The sequence below is a fragment of the Phascolarctos cinereus genome, unplaced genomic scaffold, assembly GCF_003287225.1.
Source record: "Phascolarctos cinereus isolate Bilbo 61053 unplaced genomic scaffold, phaCin_HiC Scaffold_7;HRSCAF=346, whole genome shotgun sequence".
In the NCBI taxonomy this organism is placed as follows: domain Eukaryota; kingdom Metazoa; phylum Chordata; class Mammalia; order Diprotodontia; family Phascolarctidae; genus Phascolarctos; species Phascolarctos cinereus.
The window spans coordinates 93,563,355-93,573,805 of NW_027556180.1; positions in this window are offsets into that span (position 1 = coordinate 93,563,355).

A 10,451-nucleotide genomic window follows, 5' to 3' on the forward strand; every position below is an offset into this window, starting at 1 on the left:
ACAGACAAGTCACATAACTTGAGTCTCAGTTTCCTCATCTGTAAAATGGAGACAGTATAAAAAAATTAGGGACAATGATATGCCTCACAGTGTTATGAGGATCAAATAAGAAAATACAGTTAGAGTGCTTTGCAAAGATTAAAATTCTTTTAAAAAAGTCATATCATCATCATCATCATTATATGTTTGCATAAATAATATATGAAAGAGAGTATTGTATATTGGATAGAGAGCTGATCTGTAACCAGGAAGATCTGGGTTTGAGAAACATACTGGCTACAGGACGACTTAATCAGTCAGTCGGTCAATAAACACGCCTTTATTAAGAGCTTACCAAATGTGCCATGAACTGTGCTAACTTCTTAATATTCTAAGCCACTCTCTAAGATGATAAAGTGAGAAGTTGCCAACCACAGGTTTACTGTCCACCCCATAGATAATGATGATGATTATATAATATCCTTGTTTTTTATGGGAGATAGGATAAATATTTGCTCTGAGAGTTTGCAATCCTAAGAAGAGCTGACCAGTCAAGTGGTTACATAATAAATTATTGCATTCCAAGTTTGGGACCTGTGGGACATTTGCTGATGTATATCTATATCTATATCTATATCTATATCTATATCTATATCTATATCTATATCTATATCTATATCTATATCTATATCTATATCTACATCTACATCTACATCTACATCTACATCTACATCTACATCTACATCTACATCTACATCTACATCTACATCTACATCTACATCTACATCTACATCTACATCTACATCTACATCTACATCTACATCTACATCTACATCTACATCTACATCTACATCTACATCTACATCTACATCTACATCTACATCTACATCTACATCTGTATCTGTATCTGTATCTATCTATATCTATATCTATATCTATATCTATATCTATATCTATATCTATATCTATATCTATATCTATATCTATATCTATATCTATATCTATATCTATATCTATATCTATATCTATATCTATATCTACATCTATGTCTATATCTATCTATATCTATGTCTATATATCCTCATTGTACTCTTTGGATATCAACTACTTTCTAGTTAGGCAAGTTCCCTGAAAGTGATCAATGAGTCGTCATGCATACTTTGTTCCAGTCAAACTGGCTATTATACATACATGACACTCTATCTCCCACCTCCATGCCTCTGCAAAGGTTGCCTCCATGTTTTCAATGCCCTTCATCCTTATCACTTCCTGATGGAAGCCTTAGTTTCCTTAAAGGCTTAGTTAAAGTGCCATCTCCTCTGTGAGTACTTTCCTCGTCTCCTGGGTTGTTAGTGTTCCTTTTCTTGGCAAACACTTCAATGATTTATCTGCATTTACCATTATACGTATGAAGTCATGTACAATGTATTTCCACATTAGTCATTATTTACTTTGTATATACTTGACACTGGCCTATTTGTTTATATGCTGTATGCCTCCCCCTTTCCCCAGTTTAATACAAAATTCTTGATAGCAGGGACTGATTCATTTTTGTTTTAATATCTCCAGCACCTGATACAGTGCCTGGCAGACAGTAGGAACTTAATAAATGCTTAGTGAATTGAATAAACCAACTAAAGAGAGGCAGAATGGTACAGTGGTAAGAGTGGAGTCAGAGATTAGAGGCTCCAATTCTAGCACTGCTACTTACTATCTGCGTGGTTCTGATCAAATCAGTTCTCTTCTCTGGTATTCAGTTTCCTAATTTGTAAAATGGAGGACTAGAAAGCCTATGACCCCTTTACAGATTTATGTCTATGGTGCTATAAGCAACAACTATTTCCAACTCTGAAATTCTATGAAATTCAGGGATTTTCTATATTGAAAGGAAAGAGGAAAGTATTCCCTTCAGCAATATCAAGGGGGTGATTTATAAGGCAATGCAAGCACCAGCATCTCACAAAGCAAATTTTCCCTTGAAACCATCAATGCCATTTTTTCTTGCTTTATACAGCATCAACTTATACATCTTCAAAGGTCAGAAATGACTAATCTTGATCAATATAATTGCTGTTTAAGGTACTCTATTGGTATCAATTCTAGCCTCAATGTTAAACTACTACAAAGGCTAAATTGTGCTAATGCCTCCTGATGTGTTCATCTTTTTTTTTTTTGAGAGAAAAAAGCTTCAGTTAATCATCTCAAAGAATATCTATTCTTAGGCTAACACCTGTCCTGTTCTTTGCTTTACACAAGTGATTTCTTCTTTTTATGAGTGGCAATTTTCTTCTAAAAGAAAGAAAAGTTTTGATATGGCATGAAATTAAACATCCTTTCTATTCTTTTATTTGGATGCTTATTTATAATCTTTTATAAGCCCCTGCTATAAAATTTAATTTCAAAATGGAATATATAGAGGCACAGGACAGAATATTTTTATTTACTATGATGACCTTCTGTACAGTTGCCAGAAGGTTCTGAGACATTAGCCATCCCATCCTCCTTGACTTTTCTGTGGCATTTGAAATCGAAGATAACCCATTTCCATAACAGGACACACTTATAGCTCTTGTCCTGCCTCTTTGACTTCTCTGTCTTATTCATCAATCAATCCATGATTAATCATTCATTAAACTCCTATTATATGCCAGATACTCTTTCAGGACCTTGGAATATGAAGAAAAAATGAAATATTTCCTGCACTCAAAGAGCTTACATTCTATTGGGAAAAGTAACGTATACATTTATGTGTGGCAAGTATGCTATGGGCTTACTACCCCAGAGTCAGACTTCTGCATCTCTTCTTCAGGTTCACAGGCACACCTCTGCAGGGTTGGAATATCCCTTCTTAATGTTATTAGCTTGAACTCTTTTTTCTGGGTATGTTCCTCTACTCTTAGCCCCTGGTAATCGGCACCCCAGTTCCATTTAACCAATTGACATCAATTAGCTCTTCCAAAAGGAATATTTATTTTGAAGCTATGGCAATAACAAAAGTACATACATTTCCCCCAACATATAAAAAGCACATTTTTGCCTCTACCATCTCAGCCTCTAGGGAGAGCAGGCTAAGACTTAGTACAGTTTCTACATGGTATTTGTTCCCATCAAGTTCACATCCAAATGAGACATCATTGCCAGATGAGTCTTTAACTGAGCTACTGCTGGACTGGGTCCCAAGAGCCTTTCCTTGGTGTATCAATACTGGGGTAGCTGCAAAACCCAGCATGGACTTGACTCTAGACTCCCATATTTCCAAGCCTCCCAGGTGCCTGCCACTTCTAGAGGATCTGACTTCTGATTTTTCTTTTGGTCGAAGACTCTAGATTAATCCCTATCACCTAAAATAAAAGAACAAATACTGAGGCTGGTAGTTTTTAACTTTTTCATTATCTTTAATATCTAGTTCATTCTATTTGCTCAGTTATCCTAATTCTGGCTTTATCTCTTCCTGTTTACACAAATAGCCTCCTGCCTCTAGTCTAACTTCTTTTAACTCACTCTTCACACCATTATTTCAGTAATCTTCCTAGTACACCACCATGATCATCTGTACCTTTGTATAAAAAAAATCTTTAATGGCTCTACACTTTCCTCTTAATAAAATTTAAATTTCTGATATGGGCATTTAAGGCACTCTACATTCTAGCTTTATGTCTTTCTTACTACCTCACCTTCACACATTATATTTCAGTAAAACCCAAGCACTTTAGGCTGCATTTTCCGTGTTGCTAACATAAAAAAGATTTTGAGTGTGAACATATAAGTTTGACATTTACCATCAAGTTTAAAAAAAATTACTTTTTTAATATCACCTTTGTTTCCAAATATGTCTCTCCCCCTTCCCTACTCTGTTAGCCATTCCTTGTGACATAAAATTGAAAAAAGAAACAGAAAGAAAAAACTGTTCAACAAAACTAACCAACACAGTGACTGAGTCTGACAGTATCTCCAATGTTTCATATCCATAGGCTCCTATCTCCAAAAAGAAGAGAAAGAGGTACATTTTCTTATCTCTTCCCTGGGGTGAAGCTTGGTCATTATAATTACAGTGCCCAGTATATTCTTTTTTGTTCTAATTGTTAGAGCTTTTGTGTATATTGTTGTTCTGGTTCTTCTTACTTTACTTTGGATCTGTTTATATATCTTCTCATGCTTCTCTAAATTCTTCAAATCCATCCTTTTATAAGGCTCTATAACATTCATGTACCACAATTTGCTTGGCCTTTCCCTAATTGATGAACATCTAATTTTTTGCTACATAAAAATGTTGCTATAGATATTTTGGTGCCACGTAGGACCTTTCTTTTGGTCTTTGATCTCTTTGTGGTTTTGCATAGAAGGGGGATTCCTTGGTCAAATCCCCTTGTTTTAATCTAGAAATATCTATGCAATCCAAAAGTAATTGATCCTAACTTTTCTAAAGAAGTTAGAACATTCTAAAAATGTTCTAGATTTGTAATCAGGCTATATCAATCTTGATTTAAGATATTTTCTTCAATGTTTTCTTTTTCTATAATCAAGGAAAACACATTTTTATACTTCATACTCATCCTAAGAGTACCAGCTACAAATAGTAGCTATTAAAGAAGCAAGAAATGGTAAATTGTAGGAGAAAGAGTGGTTGGTGGTCTGGGAGACAAGCAATCTGTTTGACCTCAGATTCTAATACCTGCTAGCTGTATGAGTTTAGGCAAACCACTTCACGTCTCTGAGAACTTTGTTTTCTTATGTATAAGGACAAATACACCACCTACCTCAAAGGCATGTTCGGAGGGAGCCCTTTGAGCACTGTACCTATAAGTTAATATTCTTAGTTGTAGAAGACAAAATGTATAAACCAGTCTACAGCATTTGTAGGTTATACTCTGTATTGGAGGTCAACCAACTTGAATCAGTAGGAGAAAGTTTTAAGGGATCTTTAGTGGTCATTTCATTTTTGTTTTCCCAAAGTTCAGATCTTTAGAACATTATTTGACTCATTCTTGCTGGTCTCAAGGTCTATGGAGGTACTTAGGAAGAGGAGAAGAACTTTCTCTAAAGTAGGGCTTCTTAAGCTTTGTGTGTGTGTGTGTGTGTGTGTGTGATGAACTCTTTTGACTGTCTGATGAAGCCTGTGGACCCCTTTTCAGAATGATGGTTTATTGTTTACATTCATAATTGAAGGAAGTTATACATTTCAGTTAGAGGCTATTGCAAACCAAGATGGCATTTTTTTTTACCTCCTAAATTTTCAGACCCCTGAAATCTAGCCACAGAACTATACTGCTGCTTTAAAAGCATCTACTACTATGGAGATACTTTCATAGCTCCATAATTGTACTTGATATGAATTTGACATCACACCATAGGATGTAACGATCAATTTTGCAATTATAACCCTTTTTCCAGACACCCATCTAAACTTTAAAGCCATCCCACCTTTTCCCTCTCTGGGAGCCCCGGGTGGTAAACACAAAATCCTTAGGAACCAATCCTTAGATCCTCATTGTTATCTGCAAAGACACCAAATTAAACAGCAACTGGAGGCAAAGGAAGATCAGGGCAAAGTCCACCCATGCTGGCTTACATAGTGCTGTGTGACTCTGAGCCAACATAGCTGCATGCTCTTAGCATCTCACCAGCGGGGGAATGGGGCGGGGAACCAATTCTATTAAACTCAAATTTGAGATTAAAAAAGGATGTTTTAGTATCTTGCCATAAATAATTTAGAGTAATTTATGCTGTATTCTGCCCTAGATATGAGTACACAATTCCTGAGGGTTCATAAATTCTGGGGAAAACACAGATGAAAAGCATCCCAGTGGTTTGCTAGCTTTGTTTAAACATAAAGTAAATTTTATAGGGATTAATTGGAAGGGAAGTACACCATTCCCCTTGGACCCTTTCCATCCAAACAAGTAACTTCCATGGCTCCCCCTCTATTTGTACCCCCATATCTCTTTGCTTGTATACGTTAATAATATCAGTTATTCAATTGACATAATAGTTTGAAATTTATCTAGTGGTATCTAAGTCACTTATATCTGTTCCTCTTCATGGCCATCTGTCTGAAGGCTTCTCCAAGGAGATGACTAACTCGATCCATACAGCACCTGCTATCTTAGGATTCACAGACAGCCACTTTAGCAGATGCTGGGCTTGTTTTTATTGATTGCATATTGCACCCAGGCAGCAATGAGACCAAGTGATCAACAGCTCAATCCACAAAGCAAAAATAGTGTTTATACATTAACATGAAATGAACTTTGGATATTGTACCCAGATGATGGGAAGAAGACATAGTTTGGGTATGAATTTTCCCCTGGGTACTTACATTTTAGCCTAGCTTCTGTGGGAGTAATCTTTTTGGTGCTGATTTCTCTCTATATCCTGTAGATGGGATTCTCCTCCCCCATGTTTTCAAGATTTCACTTAGTGGATTGTTCTGATGCCTCTTTCTATATGACCCTATACATCTTGATGAAAACTGGGGATGTGGGGGATCAGAAAGCTATATGTTTCCAAATATTTAGATCTTTGGTATGACAGAGAAAAAGATTTTACGTGTCAGGGATGGGGCTGTAATTTTATTGATATATGGAGCTTGGTCAGGAAATCTCATCTATCTATGTAGATCTATGATTTTGAACAAATCAATCAATTGATCAACAAGCATATATTAAGCAACTACTATGTGCCAGGCCCCATGGCAGACTCTGGGATGCAAAGACAACAGTAAAATAGTCTCTGGTTTTAAGGAGCTTATATTTGACCAAGGTTGAAAACCTGTACACATATAGAATAAATATGTACATAAAGAATAAATAAAAGGTAGTTTGGGGAGGGAAGGCACTAGCAATTAAGTGGATCAGAAAAGACTTTATATAGAAGGAGAAGCTTGAGCTGTATACTAGAGGGTGGAGGTAGAGAAGGTCTGCATCCCAGAAATGTGGGACAGCCAGGGTAAAAGTATAGGGTAAAGAATGGGATATGTAATGGCATATTTGGGAAATAGCAAGCAAGTATCTTTGTTTTAGAGAGTTACCTAGGCTAATGGGAGGTTAAGTGATCACACAACCAGTATGTATCAGAGATAGAACCTGGTTCCAAGTCTTCCTGACTCTGAGGTAGAGCTTCTATCCACTTAGCTATGCTGCTGTGATTATACAAAAAAAAATCCATAATGAAATCCTGATAGCTACAAGCATAGAAAGGTAAAAGCTATTTGGGAGGAAAATATCTGAAAACTTAAAAAATGAGTAGGCGACACTGCAAAATCCATCGGGGTGTGAGTTGGGAAGCAGGCTTGGAAAAATTAAATACACTCTGCCTGTCTTTCATCTGTTCCCTTACTGGGTTGCAGATTTCTGAGATACATTGGGCATTCTAAGGCATTGCTTGGTGAGTGTATGCTTTGTAGATTCATTAATTAGAGTTCTGGGTAAAATGACCAGCTTATACTTAATTTCTAAGATGGTCAGATATAATAATGGAGAAAAAATTGAGTTTTTCCTTCATTTTGACACAACACGTATTTCTTCTCTATCATGCCAGAGGCTCCCCAAATGTTCCTGAGAACTCCCAGTCATTCATTCATATCAGAATGTATCCTTTCCTCACAGGAAACTTGGCAGATGTTTAAGAGCACAGAGAAGCCCTTCACACCAGTATTTAACTAAGCATACTGTGTGATGTAATTAACAATCCCACTATCTGTTTACCAGAAAATGAAGGAAAAGGATATACAAACAAAATCAAGTGAATTAGATCTGCTTGTGTTCAGACTAAGGGCAATGATGATCTTTTAATGAAAGCATCTTTTTTTTTTAATGTGAGCTTTCAAAATGTATATATTTTTTTCTTCTTAGGGGATATTACATTATTAAATAATGATAATTAAAGCAATAAGTACTGAAATGGTGGGTGTGTCTGATCTTTTTCATCTTATTGCTCTGATGGAAATCAGCTCAAATGCCACCATAAAAGATTAAAGACTTGTTATGTTGACAATCAAGAAATACTTTTGAGGTTGCCTGAGACTCCTGCTGTGGTATTAGTCACTGTTCTCTGGATACCATATTCTTCTTCGATTACAAATTATCTTTTCTTTCTGAATTAAAAGGTACCAAGTATCATACACCATCTGGTAATCACATGAATTGAGTTTAGGGAGTCAATAAGCTGATTTTTTTTTCATATCTTAAGTCCTCCCTTGGCTTTAACCCCGGAGGTAAATTCTACCAAGCCATCAACCAGGAAACACTGCCAGCTTCTATTGGAAATGCAAAGTTCTGCCTTGATGTCAGGATCAAGGAGCTGAATTTGTAATACTGTGCTCATGAAACAAACCTCATTCCCCCCCCCCCCCCAAGTAATTGGCTTCCTGCTGTCAGGAGCACTTGAGAAGAGTTTGACCAGGGTTTGGATTTGTTACTGCTTTCCCTGCATCTCTATCTGTGTACCCCTTTTCTGTTTGGGCATATTATGAATGCCCTATCTGCATTGCAGAGTTGAATTTTGTCTTTTATAGTCTACTTGTCCAGTCATAATAGCATTACGCTGTAGCAGACATTTTTCAGGACCCACATGTCTTGAATAATCTAAGGTGGAAGAGACCCAACTGAAATCTCAAGAGTCTGAAGGACTGAATTGCCTGAGCTGCATATTCAAGCCCCAGATGGCCTCCATTTTCTATTCTTTTCCTGTCCCAGTTTTCCCTTACTTGTCCTGAAAGCAGCATTTGCATTTTATAAGAAGCAAAGATGACTGTGCTATTGGTGCCCTTGGCCTTTGGCTTATTAAAGAGAAAATTCTCCAGCCTTTTTTTTTTCCCAGAAGTGAATTCAAACCTACTTTAAATCATTCCTTTTGGGGAAAACATTCTAATCCCTAAAGTGCTTACATGGGAACTGCTCTGTGCCTCGTATCGATAAGCTAATCAAACAAGAAGTAAACAAAATTTTTGGAGATGACTTCTATCTGAAAGCAATAATAGAGGTGTTAAAATTCTCTCCTGGAAGAGTGTAAGGGGTCAGGGCTCAGTGAGTTTATTGCTTGAGAAATTGGCAAAAAGAAATTCAGAAACTGATCTCACATCTATCTTGATTTTAAAAAAATGGAAAAAAGAAAAATTGAAAGTACAGAGATGAATAGGTCTCTGACCAAAAGTTTTTAACCAGTTGACAGATTTTTATGTTTATATCCAGGGAAAAATGCAAATAAAAGGGTCTAGTTGAATAGCAAAAGGAAGGGAATTTTTAGAAAAATAATCTTTTGTATCAATTAATAGAATTAAAATTTAAAATATATAACCATTATTCTAATATTAATTCAATTCGGCAAAGATTGAGTATGTGCAAAGCTTGGGGACTCATGGTCCTCAAAGTGGGGTACAGTGATTAAAATCACTAAATTCTTGTTGTCAAGGTATTTGTAACCTCATTAGAGAAAAATGTCAAGAAGTTATATTAAAAAGGCAATTTTGAGGAAACATGCAAATAATGTAAAATTTTATAATATAAAAATGATCCAGTAATATAGTATAGTGAAAAGAGCACTTGATTCCTGGTTGAGATTCTAATCCTGACTTTACTGCTAATTTGTCTGCATGACCTTACATAAGTAACTTATCTTTGCCACATTTTTCTCATTTCTACCTACAATTTTTAAAATATTCTTTAATGATTTCATCCTTCAAGGGTAAAAGAACAAACAAAGAAAAATTCTGTTCTGTATATGACTCTTGCCAATAGGAAGGAACTGAGTTCTAGGATGGAAATGATAGAAACAGCTGTGGAGGGGTGTGGAGAAGAAGCTGGCATGGCATGATACAGTGACCAGTGGTAAAGCTCAGAATGAAGTGAGGCTTGTTAGAAAAATTAAAGTCAACATTAATGGTTTTTTTTTTGTTTTTGTCTTGTTTTATTTGGAAAAAAATGGGGCAGCTAGGTGATGCAGTGGATAGAATTCTAGGCTTGGAATCAGGAAGACTCACCTTCCTTAATTCAAATCTGGCCTCAGACACTTACTAGCTGTGGGACCCTGGGCAAGTCACTTAATGTTATTTGTCTTAGTTCCTCATTGGTAAAATGAGCTGGATATAGAAATGGCAAATTGGTCCGATATCTTTGCCACAGAAAACCCCAAATTGGGTCATGAAGAGTTGGACACAACTGAAAATGATTGAACAACAACAAATTGAAAAAAAAGAGAATGCTTAAAGAAAGAATAGGTATGGTGCTCAAGGTGGATGTCACAATGATAACTGACAATAGAGTGAAGAGAGAGTTACTCAACTTTTAGTACACTTCTGCTATAATGTGGCATAGTAGGTAGAGAACCAAGTCCAAGTAAGGAAGAGCTGGGTTCAAGTACCACATTTTATACATATTGGCAAGTCACTTCTAAGGTGTGTGTTTTGTCCATACATGTTATGAGTATGTCCAAAAGGATTGTCTAATGCTGCTTGAAAGGGGGCATGGGTAGATGTC